The sequence below is a fragment of the Pristiophorus japonicus genome, chromosome 3 (genome assembly GCF_044704955.1).
Source record: "Pristiophorus japonicus isolate sPriJap1 chromosome 3, sPriJap1.hap1, whole genome shotgun sequence".
Classification (NCBI taxonomy): Eukaryota; Metazoa; Chordata; class Chondrichthyes; family Pristiophoridae; genus Pristiophorus; species Pristiophorus japonicus.
The window spans coordinates 131,535,416-131,555,798 of record NC_091979.1 but is presented as its reverse complement, the minus strand read 5'-3'; the positions used below and the strand labels follow the sequence as shown (position 1 = coordinate 131,555,798).

General features: G+C 44.3%; 1 protein-coding gene and 1 long non-coding RNA gene across 3 annotated transcripts in view; one reads left to right on the top strand and one right to left on the bottom strand.

The window, feature by feature from the left end:
- znf804a (zinc finger protein 804A) overlaps window positions 1-20,383 on the bottom strand; it is a 451,457-nt gene that overhangs the window by 139,127 nt on the left and 291,947 nt on the right. The gene's annotated exons all lie outside the window — the stretch shown is intronic.
- Window positions 1-20,383, top strand: part of LOC139259898 (uncharacterized) — a 72,704-nt gene that overhangs the window by 50,371 nt on the left and 1,950 nt on the right. Inside the window, exon 5 of one of the 2 annotated variants that reach the window (XR_011592677.1) lies at window positions 2,535-2,609. This is a non-coding gene — a long non-coding RNA (uncharacterized lncRNA). Of the gene's footprint in view, window positions 1-2,534; window positions 3,516-20,383 lie in introns of those variants that run through there. The other variant, XR_011592676.1, reaches the window with a different exon arrangement.

Genomic DNA, 20,383 nt, shown 5'->3' with positions numbered 1-20,383 from the left:
GCAGAGCTTTGATCTGATCCATTGGTTGTGGGATTGCTTACCTCTGTCTATAGCATGCTGCACAGTCACAATGGGCCAAAATGGCCTCCTTTCATGCTGTAAATTTCTATGATTCTATGATCTGCTGTTTAGCATGCATGTAGTCCTGTGTTGCAGCTTCACCAGGCTGGCATCTCATTTTTAATTACACGTGGTGCTGCACCTGGCATGCTCTTCTACATATCTCATTGAACCAGGATTGCTCCTTTGGCTTGATGGTAATGGTAGAGTGAGGGATATGCTGGACTAAGAGGTTACAGATTTTGGTGGAATACAATTTTGCTGCTGCTGATGGCCCACAGCACCCCATGGATGTCTAGTTTTGAGCTGGTAGATCTGTTCTGAATCTATCCCATTTAACACGGTGATAATGCCACGCAACATGATGGATCGTGTCCTCAGTGTGAACACAAGACTTTAGGACTGTGCGGTGGTCATTGCTACCGATACTGTCATGCGTAGATGCATCTGCGACAGGTAGATTGATGAGGATGAGGTCTAGTAGTTTTTTCACTTGTGTTGGTTCTCTCACCACCTGCTGCAGGCCCAGTCTGGATGTTATGTCCTTCAGAATTGGCCAGCTCGGTCAGTAGAGGGGCTACCGAGCCACTCTTGTTGATGGATGTTAATGTCTCCCACCCAGTCTGTGCCTTTGCTACCCTCAATGCTTCTTCCAAGTGGTGTTCAACATAAAGGAGTACTGATTCATCAGCTGAGGGAGGGCAGTAGGTGGTAATCAGCAGGAGGTTTCCTTGTCCATGCTTGATCTGAGGCCATGAGACTTTGTGGGGTCCAGAGTCAATGTTGAGGACTCCCAGAGCCACTCACTCCTGACTCTATACCAATGTGCCACCTTCTCAGGTGGGTTTGTCCTGCCTGTGGGACAGGATAATACCCGAGGATGGTGATGGAGGAGTCTGGGACATTGGCTGAAAGGAATGATTCTGTGAGTATGACTATGTCTGGCTATTGCTTGACTCATCTGTGGGACAGCTCTCCCAATTTTGGCACAAGTCCCCAGATGTTAGTGAGAAGTACTTTGCAGGGTTGACTGGGTTGGGTGTGCCTTTGTCCTGTCTGAAACCAGTGCCGAGGTTGAAGCCGGGTGGTCTGTCCGATTTTATTCTTATTATTGTTTTCCGTAGCTCATTATTCTTTTCAATTTGTTCATGTTATTTCTCATCCAGCTTGTTGCCATTGTCACAGATGTATAACAAATAACTAATAATTTCATCAATTTTACTTCCAATTTCCACCTCTCCCTCACCTCCATCTCCTACTTTTCCTTTCTTGACTTTTCTATCTCCATTTCTTGGATAGGCTGTCAACCAATGTCTACTATAAGCCCACTGACTTCCACAGCTGTCTTGATTCAACTTCCTCCCTCCCCACTTCCTTTAAGTACTCAATTCCATTTTCCAAGTTTGTCAGACTGCGTCACATCTGTTCTGTCGATGCCCCCTTCCATACCAGTGCTTCCAATATGTCTTCCTTTTCCTCAACCTAGGATTCTCCTCCACCATGGTTGACAGGGCCCTCAACCATGTCTGTCCCATTTTCCCCACTTCTGCTCTCACTCCTTCCCCTCTCTCCCAGAACCACAATAGGTTTCCCCTTGTCCTCACCTTCCAGCCCACCAGCCTCCATATGGAACAGATCATCCTTCACTATTTCCGCCATCTCTAGCATGATGTTACCACCAAACACATCTTCCTCTCCCATTTCAGCATTCTGACGGGACCATTCACTTCGCGACACCCTAGTCCACTCTTCAATCATCCACAAAACCCCCTCTCCTTCCCACGACACCTTCCCGTGCAAGCACTAGAGATGCAACGCCTGCCCTTTTGCAACCTCCTTTCCCACCGTCCAAGTCCCCAAACACTCCATCCAGGTGAAACAGTGCTTTACTTGTACTTCTTTCCAATTAATATACTGTATTCGCTGCTCACAATGTGGTCTCCTCTACATTGGGGAGAACAAACGCAGATTGGGTGATTGCTTTGTGGAACATCTCCTTTCAGTCCGCAAGCGTAACCCTGGACTTCTGGTTGCTTGCCATTTTAATTCTCCATCCAACTCCTACTCTAACCTCGGCCTCTTACACTGTTCCAATCAAGCTCAACGGAAGCTCAAGGAAGAGCACCTCATCTTTCGATTAAGCACTTTTCAGCCTTCCAGATTCAATATTGAATTCAACAATTTCAAATCATAACCATTGCTCGCATTTTTTCAGACAGCAGCTGTTGGTAATAATTCTGCTGTGGTCACTTACACCTCCTCTGGACCCATCTTGCACCATCATCCCTTTTGCCAGTTAATCACTTTTGCCTTCCACCCTATCACAGACCTTCTATTTCCTCCCTTCCTCTCTCACCTTCCCCCTCACCTTTCCCTGCTTCCGTACTTGCTTAAAAACTGTCACATCTCGAACTTCTTTCAATTCTGATGAAAGGTCATCAACCTGAACATTAATTTTGTTTATCTCTCCACAGTTGCTGCCTGACCTGCTACGTATTTCCAGATTTTCTCTATTTATCTCAACGTTGTTTGTTCTATTTTAAACTAAGGCAAGTAAAAGCAGCTATAATAGGGTTATACTTTTAGAAATTGTCATGTTTATCAGATTTTAAAATGTTACTTTTGTATCATTTCCAACATGTGATTTCTAACTCAATTTGAGAATGAAAAGTGCATAGTCTTATTCAAACTAGATAAAGTGCTCAATACTGTTGTTAGATAATATCTGTAGCTGGATTTTCTTACTGGATACAATGTGTTAAAATTGGGGATTGTTTAATGCTGCTTCCTTTTACCTGTCTAACAAAAATGACAGAACAATGCTTATATCTGATTTTAATTATAGTTGATCTAGATTCACCCAACAGTTCAGAGAATGGCTCCACAGTCTGAATTTAGGAGCAACTGAGCCTTTCAGTTTTTCCTGCTGAATTCCTGCTTTGATTTCTGTGGTATTGCAGCTAGTTAATTACTTTTTCCCCTCCAATATTGATGCCTCACGGATGATGCATACATGAATATTGCTTCACCACCATTGCAATCCTGATTTAAATATTAGCTCTGCATGACGGCTAAAAAAATACAGTGAATTTTTTTTTGGAAAACATTCTTTTCAACTGTTTTATAGAACCACTTTTTTCATATAAACATCTCATGTTTCCAGAAGCTTGAATACCAGAACACAAATAACAACATATGTATGTAATGCAGCATTAACCTTGAAAAATCCTTCACAATAACACTACTGCTGGTCTGTGTCACTTGTGATCTGAGAACATTTGATGCAATCCGTTATGTTTTGTGGAAGAATGTTGTCACAACTTTGATAGTTACATGGCATACAAATAAAGACATGTTCATTTTAGATTGCAATAGTATTGATGGAAGGGAACTCATAAAATCATTGCCATTTAATATAGAAATAACTTTTGTTTTGCGTAAGTTATAAATTGTTCACTCCACTTTTTAATTATTAACTTTCTATAAACATCAGAAAAAAATAAACAGCAAAGAACACGATGGAATGTAAAACCATTTTCCGTGCACAATTTGTGTTACTGATTTTGTTGTTGGAAGTGATGTTATACAACAGTGTTAACAAAAAAGTAGCTAATCACAATGCATCTGTAATAATGATCATTTAACATTTCTCAAGCTAATAATTAGCCACTTAACTGGTATAAATAGCAAAAGACTTTTCAATCTACTGTGGAATGCAAATATTTTTGAGTAACGGTTCAATGACAATTCCAAAAAGCAATGATTATTGATTGTGATCGGTCCCTGTTGACAACGTTCTGTGGAAATGCACAACATTTTTGGATCTGGAGGACAGATGCCCGATAAGTTTTACGTAATAAAAATATGTTGATCTCGGTCTTGAAATTTTCACTGACGCAGCATCCACAGCATTTTGGGGAAAGCATTCCCGATTTCCACAACCCATGGTATGAAATGTGCTCCCTAATATCACTCCTGAATGGCCTAGCATGCATTTTAAGATTATGGGGGAGAAATTGGGGTCATTTGCAGCTCCCATTAACGCCCCCGGGGGGGGAGCAAATGATTTTTTGCCTGAGCACAGCGCCTGCTAATGTCATCACCGTGCGCAGCGCCACGTTTTCAGCCCGGAACAAAAATTGGCCCATGCCCCCTGAAGCTGCACCGGGCGAAGACAGCAACAGCTTCAGGGGACATGAACGAGGCGGCCGGAGGCTTGAGGGGCACCAGTTGAAGAGGAGGTAGCAGGCGGATCAATAAAAAACATGCTGACTTACTTGTCGCAGCCCACTGCCGCTTTGAATGCGGGGTCCGTGCCGGATCTGGCAGCCTGGCACTCCGCTTGAGTGTGGGACTGGTATAACGGCACAGGTGGTCCAAGTAGGGCACCACAGAGTCTGCAGCTTGGCCCTCCCCTTTAATGAAAGGAAGGGCCCCTCCTACACAGCAGCGCTATGTGGCCGAGTGCGTAGTGCTGCACACCGCACCCAACTGTCTGTCCCGTTCGCACCCCAGAGAGGAAGTGGAGCATGTTTTTTTGTGTTCTTCTCGGGGAGGTAACCCCAATTTTGACAGCCGCGTGGGACTTCCACGCCTGCCGCAAAAAGTCTTGGGCGCAACTAAATTTCTCGGCCACAGCCTCCCAGTTTTGGATTTCTCCATCAGAGGAAATCGCTTCTCTGATTCTACCTGATTAAATCCCTTAATCATCTTAAACACTTCAATTAGATCATCCCTCAACTTTCTAAACTAAAGAGAATACAAGCCAAGTTATGCAATCTGTCCTCATAATTTAACCCTTTAAGCTCTAGTATCACTCTGGTGAATATGCGCTGTACCATATCCTTCCTGAGGTGCCCAAAACTGAATGCAGTATTCCAAGTGGGTCCAGACCAAGGCTCTGTACAACTGAAGCATCCTCCCCTTTGTATTCCAGTCCAATTGAGATAAAGACCAACATTCCATTAGTTTGTTTGGTTGCGTTTTGTACCTGTGCATAAGCTTTTAATGATTTGTGTACCTGGATTCCAAAATCCTTTTGCTTCTCTGGTACCTGGGGGCCAAAATTGCCCCTTTCCGAAAGGCCAATGAGGGCAGTAAGGACTTTTTGCCTTGGGGGCAGGTGTGCACCCCGACCCCTTATCACCCCGCACCAATCCCTTTACGCCCTACGGGGGAAATTGGCCCATGGGAGTGAGGTTGGCGCAGGGCGATGCCACCGACAGCTTTGCGGGTCGCAAAGCTATAGTGGCTGGGGCGCTCTGTCTACCCTTAAAGAGAAGGGCCTTGCGCGCGCCTGGCATCTTTTATTTGTCGGCCGACTTTGCAGTCAGCCAGACAATGGCAGCCGCTGGTCCGGCCGGGCCACCAGCGTGCAGCCAGTCACCCTCTCTTGGGTGCCGGACCATAGGCCCAGCCGAAACCCTAATTGGTGGCCCAGTGGGTTCAGAGTTTGCAGCGGCCTTCCCTTTTAAAAGAAGGGGAGGGATATTGTGAAGCATCAGTGCAACACGGCACGTCTGCGTTGCGCTGATGTTGTCAGCGCCACGTTTCCGCCCCTCTATCGCCCTGCTACCAACCTCGGAGGCGAATTACGCCGATACCGCCCCACAGTTTTTTTTGATTCAAAGACTCCAATTCCGGGACATTTAGCTACCTATCTCGCCGGGCGCTAAATTTTCATTTAATTCAAATTGTGCGGCCCAAATAGGGCATGAGCAATTTCATGTCCTAGTCTCTTGCCAATAAGAAAATATTCTGAAATAAAAATAGAGAATGCTGGAAACCTCAACGGGTCAGGCAGAATATGGAGAGAAAAACAGAGTTAATGTTCCAGGTCGACGACCCTTCGTCAGAACTGCTGTGTTCGAAAAGAGCACATTCTGAAGCAGTAAAAGGGGGAGGGGAAGAAAGAACAAAAGGGAAGGTCTGTGATAGTGTGGAAGGCAGGAGAGATCAGAGACATAAAAGGGATGATGGCCGAATTGAAATGATAATGACAGAAGTCAGAAAAAAGTTAATCTGGAAAGTGTGAATGGCATAGTCATGACCATCTGCTATTATAGACAAAGAGAAAAAATAGAGAGAAAACAAAGAAGAAAAAAAACATAAGATGGGGTGGCGGGGGGGGGGGGAAGGTGGTGAAGTGGAAAGGGAGCCAAAGGTGGGCAGAGATTACGCTCTGAAATTGTTGAACTCTATGTTGAGTCCAGAAGGCAGTAAAGTGCCTAAATGAAAGATGAGCTGCTGTTCCCTGAGCTTACGTGAGCTTAATTGGAACAGTGGAGGAGTCCAAGGATGGAGATATCAGAGTGGTAGTGGAGTGGAGAATTAAAGTGACAGGCAACTGGAAGCTCAATGTCACACTTGTGGACTGCACAGAGGTGTTCAGCAAAGCGGTCACCCAATCTTCGCTTGGTCTCCCCAATGTAGAGGAGCCCACATCGTGAGCAGCGAATACAGTATACTAAATTGAAAGAAGTACAAGTAGATCGCTGTTTCACCTGGAAGGAGTATTTGGGGCCTTGGATATTAGAGAGGAAGGAGGTAAAAGGGTAGGTGTTGCACCTGCTGCGCTTGCACAGGAAGGTGCCGTGGGAAGGGGAGGGGTTGCTGGGGTGACTGCGGAATGGACCAGGGTGTCGCGGAGGGAGCAGTCCCTTCGGAATGCTGAGAGGGGAGGGGAGGGGAAGATGTGATTGGTGGTGGGATCACGCTGGAGATGGCAGAAATGGTGGAGGATCATCCGTTGAACGTAGAGGCTGGTGGGGTGAAAGGTGAGGACAGGGGAACCCTGTTGTGGTTCTGAGAGGGAGGAGAAGGGATGAGAGCAGATGTGCGGAAAATAGAACGGACACGGTCGAGGACCATGTTAACCATGGCGGAGGGGAATCCTTGGCTGAGGAAAAAGGAAAACATGTTAGAGGTACAAGTGTGGAAGGTGGCATCGTCAGAGCAGATGCGACGGAGAAGGAGAAACTGGGAGAATGGAATGGAATCCTTACAGAATGCGGGGTGGGAGGAAGTGTAGTCCAGGTAGCTGTGGGAGTTAGTGGGCTTATAGTGGATACTAATCGAAAGCCTATCTCCAGAAATGGAGACAGAAAAGTCGAGGAAGGGAAGGGAAGAATCAGAGATGGACCATAGTAGAGGACACTAAAAACATCCCAATAGTGAATAATCAAGGGGCTATAGGGAGGGAGGAATTAATACAATCACTATCACTAATGAAGAAGTACTTGGTAAAATAATGGGACTAAAGGGGGACAAATCCCCTGGACCTGATGGCTTACATCCTAGGGTCTCAAAAGAAGTGGCTGCAGAGATAGTGAATGCATTGGTTGTAAGCAACCAAAATTCCCTGGATTCTAGGTCAGTCCCAGCAGATTGGAAAACTGCAAATGTAACACCCCTATTTAAAAAAAGAGGCAGACAAAAAGCAGGAAACTATAGACCAGTTAGCCTAACATCTGTCATTGGGAAAATGCTGGAGACCATTATTAAGGAAGCAGTAGCAGGACATTTGGAAAAGCATGGTTCAATCAAGCAGAGTCAGCATGATTTTATGAAAGAGAAATCATGTTTGACAAATTTGCTGGAGTTCTTTAAGGATGTAACGAGCAGGGTAGATATGGGCAACCAGTGGACGTGGTGTATTTGGATTTTCAGAAGGCATTCGATAAGGTGCAACATAAGAGGTTACTGCACAAGATAAAAGTTCACGGGGTTGGAGGTAATATATTAGCATGGATAGAGGATTGGCTAACTAACAGAAAACAGAGAGTCGTGATAAATGGGTATTTTCCGGTTGGCAAACAGTGACTAGTGGGGTGCCGCAGGGATCGGTGCTGAATTCTCAACTATTTACAATCTATATCAATGACTTGGATGAAGGGACCGAGTGTAATTTAGCCAAGTTTGCTGATGATACAAAGATGGGTGAGAAAGCTATTGTGTTCCTAACACAGATGAGGCTGCACACAGGGAGGTTAAAGTAACAGTGACTGACCTCAGTCTTTAATAAGACACTCCAGAGTGAGGAACAGACCTTAGGGGCCGACTCCCTTCCGACTCCCAAGGGATGCTGGGATCCCTTGGGACTTCAGGGGATGAGCTCCCTGGTGTCAGAACATGGGAGTGCATGATTTAAAGATACACAACAAAAGCAAGTTGTGAGGACACAAAAAACCTGCAAAGAGATATAGAAACATAGAAACATAGAAAATAGGTGCAGGAGTAGGTCATTCGGACCTTCGAGCCTGCACCGCCATTCAATAAGATCATGGCTGATCATTCCCTCAGTACCCCTTTCCTGCTTTCTCTCCATACACCTTGATCCCCTTAGCCGTCAGGGCCATATCTAACTTCCTTTTGAATATATTCTATGAACTGGCATCAACAACTTTCTGTGGCAGGGAATTCCACAGGTTAACAACTCTCTGAGTGAAGAAGTTTCTCCTCATCTCAGTCCTAAATGGCTTACCCCTTATCCTAAGACTATTTCCCCTGGTTCTGGGCTTCCCCAACATCGGGAACATTCTTCCCGCATCTAACCTGTCCAGTCCCGTCAGAATCTTATACGTTTCTATGAGATCCCCTCTCATCCTTCTAAACTCCAGTGAATAAAGGCCCAGTTGATCCAGTCTCTCCTCATATGACAGCCCAGCCATCTCTGAAATCAGTCTGGTGAACCTTCGCTGCACTCCCTCAATAGCAAGAACATCCTTCCTCAGATTAGGAGACCAAAATTGAACACAATATTCCAGGTGAGGCCTCACTAAGGCCCTGTACAACTGCAGTAAAACCTCCCTACTCCTATACTCAAATCCCCTAACTATGAAGGCCAACATACCATTTGCCTTCTTCACCACCTGCTGTACCTGCATGCCAATCTTCAATGACTGATGAACCATGATACCCAGGTATTGTTACACCTCCCCTTTTCCTAATCTGCCACCATTCAGATAATATTCTGCCTTCGTGTTTTTGCCCCCAAAGTGGATAACCTCACATTTATCCACATTATACTGCATCTGCCATGCATTTGCCCATTCACCTAACCTGTTCAAGTCACCCTGCAGCCTCTTAGCGTCCTCCACACAGTTCACACCGCCACCCACTTTAGTGTCATCTGCAAACTTGGAGATATTACACTCAATTCCTTCATCTAAATCGTTTATGTATATTGTAAAGAGCTGGGGTCCCAGCACTGAGCCCTGCGGCACTCCACTCGTCACTGCCTGCCATTCTGAAAAGGACCCATTTATCCCAACTCTCTGCTTCCTGTCTGCCAACCAGTTCTCTATCCACGTCAGTACATTACCCCCACTACCATGCGCTTTGATTTTGCACACCATCTCTTGTGCAGGTCCTTGTCAAAAGCCTTTTGAAAGTTCAAATACACCACATCCACTGGTTCTCCCTTATCCACTCTGCTAGTTACATCCTCAAAACATTCCAGAAGATTCGTCAAGCATGATTTCCCTTTCATAAATCCATGCTGACTTGGACCGATCCTGTCACTGCTTTCCAAATGAACTGCTATTTCATCCTTAATGATTGATTCCAACATTATCCCCACGACTGACGTCAGGCTAACCAGTCTATAATTACCCGTTTTCTCTCTCCCTCCCTTTTTAAAAAGTGATGTTACATTAGCTACCCTCCAGTCCACAGGAACTGATCCAGATTCGATAGACTGTTGGAAAATGATCACCAATGCATCCTCTATTTCTAGGGCCACTTCCTTAAGTACTCTTGGATGCAGACTATTAGGCCCCGGGGATTTATCGGCCTTCAATCCCATCAATTTCCCTAACACAATTTCCTGCCTAATAAGGATATCCTTCAGTTCCTCCTTCTCACTAAACCCACTGTCTCCTAGTACATTCGGAAGGTTATTTGTGTCTTCCTTCGTGAAGACAGAACCAAAGTATTTGTTCAATTGGTCTGCCATTTCTTTGTTTCTCATTATAAATTCACCCGAATCCGACTTTGTCTTCACTAATCTTTTTCTCTTCACATATTTATAGAAGCTTTTGCAGTAGTTTTTATGTTCCCTGCAAGCTTCCTCTCGTACTCTATTTTACCCCTCTTAATTAAGACTTTAGTCCTCCTCTGTTGAATTCTAAATTTCTCCCAGTCCTCAGGTTTGTTGCTTTTTCTAGCCAATTTATATGCCTCTTCTTTGGTTTTAACACTATCCTTAATTTCCCTTGTTAGCCACGGTTGAGCCACCTTGCCTGTTTTATTTTTACTCCAGACAGGGATGTACAATTGCTGAAGTTCATCCATGTGATCTTTAAATATTTGCCATTGCTTATCCACCATCAACCCTTTAAGAATCCTTTGCCAGTCTATTCTAGCTAATTCATGCCTCATACCGTCGAAGTTACCTTTCCTTAAGTTCAGGACCTTAGTTTCCGAATTAACTGTGTCACTCTCCATCTTAATAAAGAATTCTATCATATTATGGTCACTCTTCCCCAAGGGGCCTCGCACAACAAGATTGATAATTAGCCCCCTGTCATTACACAACACGCAGTCTAAGATGTCCAGCTCTCTAGTTGCTTCCTCGACATATTGGTCTGGAAAACCATCCCTAATACACTCCAGGAAATCCTCCTCCAATGCATTGCTACCAATGCCACTTAACACCCATTTAACCGCTGAAATGACATATAACGCCCAGATATCGCCCATTTTGGCACAAAATGGAAACTGACAGGCTTTTTTAGGAGACTTATTTCCAAGTGTTATTTTCCCCATGTGCTTAACGGCAAGAAAAAATATTATCACCTGCCCACTTTTTTAGGGCGGAATCAGCAGAATGGGCGATTTCAACGCCCATATTATCGCCCAGTGGACTTAACGCCGAGATTCAATAATAATGTTCCCTGACTGTTTTTTGTCGTAACGAGCATTTTTACCCAAATTAGCGGCATGGAGATCGCCCACCGTTAATTTCACCACCTCGCACACATATCGACCAGAGTATCGCACGCTCAATAAACCACCCACAAAAAGTGGAACTAACCGGGACGGATGCCAGCGGTGTGGCTGGCATTTGTTAAATCCCACTCTTGCGTGAGGAGCTAATATCGGAAAGATTTGCCTGAAAGAGCGCTGATGTGAATGACAACGCTGATACACTGCTATGCGTGTGCAGCTCAGACATCAATGGTGCCCATCAACTTGGTGCCAGTTAAGGTTTACGTTGATTGATGTAAAGTTGTATTTAACCCTTTCACAGTAACAGTCCAGCTATGAGACGATGCACAACAAGGTTATGTTCAATAACAAAAGTTTAATACCAACATTGGGCTGAAATCATAAGTAACACAGCCAATAACACCCAAACCCCGCCCACATCCCACTTTTTCCACCATTGACATAAATCACATGGTCAACATGTCCAGTAATGCAGAATACAAAGGCAAAGCAGGAGCTTGGTCCCCAGCCCCCATACATTGCAACAAATTGCATCCACCCAGATGGAGATATAACACAGCCATTACCTGTGCACATGCACCTCCCTTTCCATCCCCCCTCTCTTTCTTCTCCCCACCTCTATCCCTTCCCCTCCTCGCTCCATGGTGCCTGGCTGAGGAGCTCCTCAGGCGGTGCCTCATTGCGGGGGGATGAAGGCAGATGCGGTCGGTGCACAGGTATGGAAGTGGGGGTTGCTGAGGGGGCAACATTCTCTGATGCAGAAGCAGGATCCTGGTCCTTGCTCTCATTTGTCATTCGCAGTGGTGGAGCAGAACCTAGGGGTGGAGGGCTCCCAGTGCTCGGGAACCATTGGGAGCCCTCTGCCACTACTGTTCCTGGCTACCAGCTCCAGGGCCTCCTCCATCCCTTCCATGTTATATTGTATTTGTTGGACAAAAACTCAGTGCCAACTATATTCTTGGTGCTTAGTAGGCTTTTTGCTACAGGTGAATCGCTGTCATGCCTCCCACAACTGCCAGACAAGCATACACCACAGCCACACATGCTTTCAGTGCCTCTGAGCTCTCTCTCTCTCTCTCTGTCTCCTCTTCTGCACATTCATGATGACCCTTGACCTCCAGAATCGCGGGAATCGAGCGTTGCCATGCCATTGCTAAGGATGGTCACACTTCACGGCAAAAGGTCAACATTTTAATGCTACCACCCATTTGATATCGCTCACGGTAACGCCCATTTTCAAAAATGTAATCTAGATGTTTTGAAAATGGGTGAGAAGTCAGCAATCTGACAACCCTTTTTTACTGCCCATGCTGGAAATAACGCTCATTTTTGGGCAATAAGCTCAAGTAGAGGTTCTAGCCCATAGACAGGTTAAGTGAGTGGGCAAAAATTTGGCAGATGGAGTATCATGTGGGAAAATGTGAGGTTATCCACTTTGGCAGAGAAAATAGAAAAGGAAATTATAATTTAAATGGAGAAAAATTACAAAATGCTGCAGTACAGAGGGATCTTGGGGTCCTTGTGCATGAACACAAAATGTTAGTATGCAGGTACAGCAAGTAATCAGGATGGCAAATGGAATGGGGGCCTTTATTGCAAAGGGGATAGAGTATAAAAGCAGGCAAGTCCTGCTACAACTGTACAAGGGTATTGGTGAGGCCACACCTAGAGTACTGCGTACAGTTTTGTTTTCCATATTTAAGGAGGGATATACTTGCATTGGAGGAAGTTCAGAGAAGGTTCACGAGGTTGATTCCGGAGATGAGGGGGTTGACTTATGAAGACAGGTGAGTAGGTTGGGCCTATACTCATTGGAGTTCAGAAAAATGAGAGGTGATCTTATTGAAACATATAAGATAATGTGGGGGCTCAACAAGTTAGATGCAAAGAGGATGTTTCCACTCATAAGAACATAAGAAATAGGAGCAGGAGTAGGTCATTTGTGGGGGAATCTGGAACCAGGGGCCATAGTTTCAGAATAAGGGGTCACCCATTTAAAACTGAGATGAGAAGGAATTTCTTCTCTCAGAGGGTTGTAAATCAGTCAAATTCTGCCCCAGAGAGCTGTGGAGGCTGGTTCATTGAATATATTTAAGGCGGAGATAGACATATTTTTGAGCGATAAAGGAATAAAGAGTTATGGGGAGTGGGCAGGGAAATGGACCTGAGCCCATGATCAGATCAGCCATGATCTCATTGAATGGCAGAGCAGGCCAGAGGGTCCAAATGGACTATTCCTGCTCCTATTTCTTAAGTTCTAGAATTCACCAGATGAAATTTGCAAGGTTCCCCAGTGATTTTTTGGGGAAAAAAAACATTGCTTTTTATTCTACCTCCTGTTGTTGAAATCTCTAATGGCCTATTGTCAACTATGAGACATGCCTCGAAATACCCAGCACATACTCATGTTCCTGCACATGACCATGACAGCCAGGTGATGATTATGAGCTACGCATAGCCAGGTACCGAGGGTAGGTGCATTGGAAACTTTGTGGAACAGGTGATGAATGCATGTAAGTCACTTCTGTGGCAGCCATATTCCCACAAGCATGGATTATGAACTGTAAGTGAGAAACTTGCAGGAAGCAATGTGTAAGATATGGGATTAACTGCCAAAATTCCAGCTGCTCAGTCTGTCATTAATATTAACTCACAGGTTAACTCTTTCACTGCTGCATGTATTTTATGATGTTCTATTACTCATATATCCTCAATCACCTTAAAACCACATCAGTGGAGTTATTATAAGCTAGTCAGGCACACTTAGAACCATGCATTTTTATTTTGTGAAATTCAATTTGATTTCTGTTAGGTAAGACATATGGGCCATAGTACTTCAAGCCAGAAAAGAATGACCTCATCAAACTCTTTCCTATTGTGATTACATTAGTACCTCTTTTTGTTGTGTTCTAATTTTTTTTTTAAATAATTGTTTTAGTGATAAGTAGCATTGACAAAACTGATGATAAAGGGGTATAGCTCAAAGCGTCAATTTTATCTCAGGGGCAGGAATCGAGCAGGTGAGGGCTGAGGCAAGTGGAAAATCAGCTTGACAATGGCAGCATGAGGCTCAGGCAATTTTATCACTCAGCCTCGTCTGCATGGCTCCAGTCAGTTGCCTGTCTGAAAACAGTGGGAAGCAGCAGCTGGCATGGTGCGCAGGAGTAGAATGTTGGGCAGCAGGAGACCACTGGTAAGGATCAAAGGAATGACCCCCGGAACGCGAGTAAATCAAGGTGAGGGGTTTTGGGAAGGCTTTGTGATAGGAAAGGTGGGGGAGCTATGGGCAGGGGAGACCTAAACTTTCCTTGTAGGGGCCATAGGACCACTCTTACTCAACCTGACCCACAAGGAAATATTTTATTTAATTGCCTCTTCTGGCTTGGCAGTGCAGTATTTGTAAGAACATAAAAACATAAGAAATAGGAGCAGGAGTAGGCCATACATCCCCTCAAGCCTGCTCCGCCATTCAATAAGATCATGGCTGATCATTGGCCTCAACTCCACTTTCCCATCGGTTCTCCATATACCCCTAGAGTCCAAAAATCTACCTATCTCAGTCTTAAATATACTCAAGGACTCAGCATCATCAGCCCTCTGAGGCAGAGAATTCCAAAGATTCATAACTCTCTGAGTGAAGAAATTTGCCATCCTTAGTCGACCATGTAGTGTGGGATTGAGTCCTGTTGGCCAGGCTGCATAGGACAATAGTGAAATTTTACAACAATCTGGCAGCTTAGGTGTTCATTTTCCTGGTGGCAGTCCAAAAATTACAGGATTTCTTGATGCAGTCCTGATGAAAGGTCATCAGCATGAAATGTTAATTCTGTTTCTCTCTCCACAGATGCAACATGGCCGGCTGAGTATTTCCATCATTTTCTGTTTTTATTACAAGGTTTCTTGAATTCAGTTTCACAATTTGCTGTGGTGAGAATTGAACTCATGACACCTGGCTTGCTAGTCAAATACCACAATAAGTAGGCTACTGCACAACATGTTCTTGAAATAACAGACTTCCTTTAATGATGTTCAATGAATGCTATTATATTTTGGTCTGTTGTGTGATAAACCTGAATGTTTATGGATTAGTACATCTCTGATTTTCATCTATTCACCAAGATTTCCCTGAGGTTATGTCACATTTACATCGTAGGAACTCATAAAGGTTGCATAAGCAAGTAATTATACCATTGCATTTTCCTGCAACTTTTGCATGGTTTTATTGTTAAATTTCACAAAAAAAGAAGACAATTATCAAACAAAGGCACAATACTGCGGATGTTGGAAATTTGAAATATAAGCAGAAAATGCTGGAAAAGGGCAGCAGACGCATGTGAACAGCAATGCTGAGGATGTCGTGAATAGCACGTTTAGTGAGTTTGTCACACGGCAGGTAAAGTTAACAAAGGCAGATAGGGAATGGGTGACCATCAGGTAGAGCAGGAGTAGGAAAGTAGTGCTGGGGCATCTCCCTCCAAAACAGATATACCACTTTGGATACTGTTGGGGGAGATGGCTCATTAGGGGAAGGCAGCAGCCGCCATGTTCATGCCACCATGAGTGGCTCTGCTGCACACGAGGGCAGGAAAACGAGTGGGAGAGCTATAGTGAATAGGGGATTCTATTGTAAGGAGAATAAATAGGTGTTTCTGCAGCCGCAAGTGAGACTCCAGGATGGTATGTTGCCTCCCTGGTGCAAGGGTCAAGGATGTCTCGGAGAGGCTGCAGAGCATTCTGGAGGGGGAGGGTGACTAGCCAGTTGTCGTGGTGCATATAGGTACCAACAATATAGGTAAAAAACTGGATGAGGTCCTACAAGCTGAATTTAGGGAGCTAGGAGTTAAATTAAAAAGGAGGACCTAAAAGGTAGTAATCTCAGGATTGCTACCAGTGCCACGTGCTAGTCAGAGTAGGATAGTTAAGATGAATACATGGCTTCAGGAATAGTGCAAGAGGGAGGGATTCAAATTCCTGGGACATTGGAAACAGTTCTGGGGGAGGTGGGACCAGTACAAACCAGACAGTCTGCATCTGGACAGGACCGGAACCAATGTCATAGGGGGGAGTGTTCGCTAGTGCTGTTGGGGAGAGTTTAAACTAATATGGCAAGGGGATGAGAATTTATGCAGGGAGACAGAGGGAAGTAAAATGGGGGCAGAAGCAAAAGGTAGAAAGGAGATAAGGAAAAGTGGAGGGCAGAGAATTCAAAGGCAAAATTCAAAAAGGGCCACATTACAACATAATTCTAAAAGAACAAAGAGTGTTAAAAAAAAACAAGCCTGAAGGCTCTGTGTCTCAATGCGAGGAACATTCGTAATAAGGTGGATGAATTAACTGCGCAGATAGCTGTTAACGGATATGATGTAATTGGGATTACGGAGACATGGCTCCAGGGTGACCAAGGCTGGGAACTCAACATCCAGAGGTATTCAATATTCAGGAAGGACAGACAGAAAGGAAAAAGAGGTGGGGTAGCGTTGCTGGTTAAAGAGGAGATTAACGCAATAGTAAGGAAGGACATTAGCTTGGATGATGTGGAATCTGTATGGGTAGAGCTGCGGAACACCAAAGTGCAGAAAATGCTAGTGGGAGTTGTGCACAGACCACTAAACAGTAGTAGTGAGGTTGGGATTGGTATTAAACAGGAAATTAGGGATGCGTGCAATAAAGGTACAGCAGTTATCATGGGTGACTTTAAACAATATATAGATTTGGCTAACGAAACTGGTAGCAATACTGTGGAGGAGGATTTCCTGGAGTGTATAAGGGATGGTTTTCTCGACCAATATGTCGAGGAACCAACTAGAGAGCAGGCCATCCTAGACTAGGTCTTGTGTAATGAGAGAGGACTAATTAGCAATCTTGTTGTGCGAGGCCCTTGTGGAAGATTGACCATAATATGGTAGAATTCTTCATTAAGATGGAAAGTGATACAGTTAATTCAGAGACTAAGTTCCTGAACTTAAAGAAAGGTAACTTCAAAAATTGTACATCCCTGTCTGGCGTAAAAATAAAACGGGGAAGGTGGCTCAACCGTGGCTAACGAGGGAAATGAAGGATAGTGTTAAATCTAAGGAAGAGGCATATAAATTGGCCAGAAAAAGCAGCAAACCTGAGGACTGGGAGAAATTTCGAATTCAGCAGAGGAGGACAAAGGGTTGAATTAGGAGGGGGAAAATAGAGTAAGCTTGCAGAGAACATAAAAACTGACTACAAAAGCTTCTATAGATATGTGAAGAGAAAAAGATTAGTGAAGACAAATCTTGCAGTCAGAATCAGATGAATTTATATTGGGGAACAAAGAAATGGCAGACCAATTGAACAAATACTTTGGTTCTGTCTTCACTAAGGAAGGCACAAATAACCTTCCGGAAATACTAGGGGACCGAGGGTCTAACGAGAAGGAGGAACTGAAGGAAATCCTTATTAGTCAGGACATTGTGCAGGGAAATTGATGGGATTGAAGGCCGATAAAACCCCAGGGCCTGATAGTTTGCATCCCAGAGTACTTAAGGAAGTGGCACTAGAAATAGTGGCTGCATTGGTGTGGTTTTCCAACAGTCCACAGACTCTGGATCAGTTCCTATGGATTGGAGGGTAGCTAATGTAACCCCACTTTTTAAAAAAGGAGGGAGAGAGAAAACAAGGAATTATAGACTGGTTAGCCTGACATCGATAGTGGGGAAAATGTTGGAATCAATTATTAAAGATGTTATAGCAGTGCATTTGGAAAGCAGTGACAGGATTGGTCCAAGTCAGCATAGATTTATGAAAGGGAAATCATGCTTGACAAATCTTTGGGAATTTGTTGAGGATATAAATAGTAGAGTGGACAAGGGAGAACCAGTGGATGTGGTTTATTTGGACATTCAAAAGGTTTTGACAAGGTCCCACACAAGAGATTAGTGTGCAAAATTAAAGCACAAGGTATTGGGGGTAATGTATTGACGTGGATAGAGAACTGGTTGGCAGACAGGAAGCAAAGACTAGGAATAAACTGGTCCTTTTCAGAATGGTAGGCAGTGACTAGTGGGGTACCACAAGGTTCAGTGCTGGGACACCAGCTACTTACAATATACATCAATGATTTAGATAAAGGAACTGAATGTAATTTCTCCAAGTTTGCAGATGACACTAAGCTGGGTGGCAGTGTGAGCTGTGAGGAGGATGCTAATAGGCTACAGTGTGACTTGGACAGGTTAGGTGAGTGGGCAAATGCATGGCAGATGCAGTATAATGTAGATAAATGTGAGGTTATCCACTTTGGTGGCAAAAACAGGAAGGCAGAATATTATTTGAATGGTGACAGACAAGGAAAAGGGGAGGTGCAACGAGACCTGGGTGTCATGGCACATCAGTCATTGAAAGTTTGCATGCAGGTACAGCAGACGGTGAAGAAGGCAAATGGCATGTTGGCCTTCATAGCGAGAGGATTAGAGTATAGGAGCAGGGAGGTCTTGCTGAAGTTGTACAGGGCCCTGGTGAGGCCACACCTTGAATATTGTGTACAGTCTTGGTCTCCTAATCTTAGGAAGTACATTCTTGTTATTGAGGGAGTGCAGCGAAGGTTCACCAGACTGATTCCCGGGATGGCAGGACTGACATATGAAGAAAGACTGGATTGATCAGGCTTATATTCACTGGAATTTAGAAGAATGAAAGGGAAATCTCATAGAAACATATAAAATTCTGACAGGATTGGACAGGTTAGATGTAGGAAGAATGTTCCCGATGTTGGGGAAGTCCAGAACCAGAGGTCACCATCTAAGGATAAGGGATAAGCCAGTTAGGACTGAGATGAGGAGAAACTTCTTCACTCAGAGAATTGTGAACCTGTGGAATTCTGTACCACAGAAAGTTGTTGAGGCCAGTTCGTTAGATATATTCAAAAGGGAGTTAGATGTGGCCCTTATGGCTAAAGGGATCAAGGGGTATGGAGAGAAAGCAGGAATGGGGTACTGAAGTTGCATGATCAGCCATGATCATATTGAATGGTGGTGCAGGCTTGAAGAGCTGAATGGCCTACTCCTGCACCTATTTTCTATGTTTCTAATGATTCTATCACCTCCAAGTTCCCCTCCGAGTCACACACCATCCAGATTTGGAAATATATCGCCGTTCCAAATTCTGGAACTCCCTCCCTGCAGCGCTGTGGGATAAACTTCACCACACGGACTGCAGCAGCTCAGGAAGGCAGCTCATTACCAAATTCTCAAGGGAAATTTGGGATAAGAACAGAAGAATCACGAACAGGAGTAGGCCATTTGGCCCCTCCAGCCTGCTCCACCATTCAACAAGATCATGGCTGATCTTCTACCTCAACTCCACTTTCCTGCACTGTTCCCATAGCCCTTGATTCCCTTAATATCCAAAAATGTATCAATCTTTGTCCTGAATATACTCAAAGACTGGGCCTCCACACCCTCTCGGGTAGAGAATTCCAAAGATTGACCACCCTCTGCATGAAGAAGTTTCCCCTCATCTCAGTCCTAAATGGCTGACCCCTTATTCTGAGACTGTGACCCTTGGTTCTAGACTCATCAGCCAGAGGAAACATCCTCCTTGCATCTACCCTGTCTATAAGAATCTTACATGTTTCAACTGGATCATCTCTCATTCTTCTGAACCCTAGAGAACATAGGCCTAGTCTACTCAATCTCTCCTCATAGACAATTCCCCCATCCCAGGAATCAGTCTGGTGAACCTTCGTTGCATTCCCTCTATGGCAAGTATATCCTTCCTTAGGTAAGGAGACCAAAACTGTACACAATATTCCAGGTGTGGTCTCACCAGGGCCCTATATAATTGCAGTGAGATGTCTTTACTCTTATACTCAAATCCTCTTGTCATAAAGGCCAACATACCATTTGCTTTCTTATGGCCAATAAATACTAGCACTACCAGCGACACCCATATCCCATGAATGAATAATAATAAAAAATATATATACTCAGCAAGTAAGGCAGTATCTGTGGGGAGAGAAATAGAGTTAACGTTTCAGGGCGATGACCTTCTGTCTGAACTGGAAAATGAAAGCGGCAACAGGTTTTAAGTAAGCACAGAGGCAGGGAAAGCAAAGGGGAGCAGAGGAAAGAACAAGAGGGACAGTCTGTGAAAGTGTGGAAGGCAGGAGAGATTAAATGACAAAAGGTATGATGGTGCAAGGCAAAAGGAAATGGTAATGGAACAAGCAAAGAAACAAAAGAGATGTCTAGAAGTGATGTAACTGGGAATTGCAGAATCATTATCAGCACCTGCTGTCCGAAAAAATGAATGGGAGCAATGATTGATTATGATCTGAAATTGTTGAACTCAGTTTTGAGTCTGGAAGGTTATAAAGTGCCTAAATGAAAATGAGATGCTGTTCGTCGAG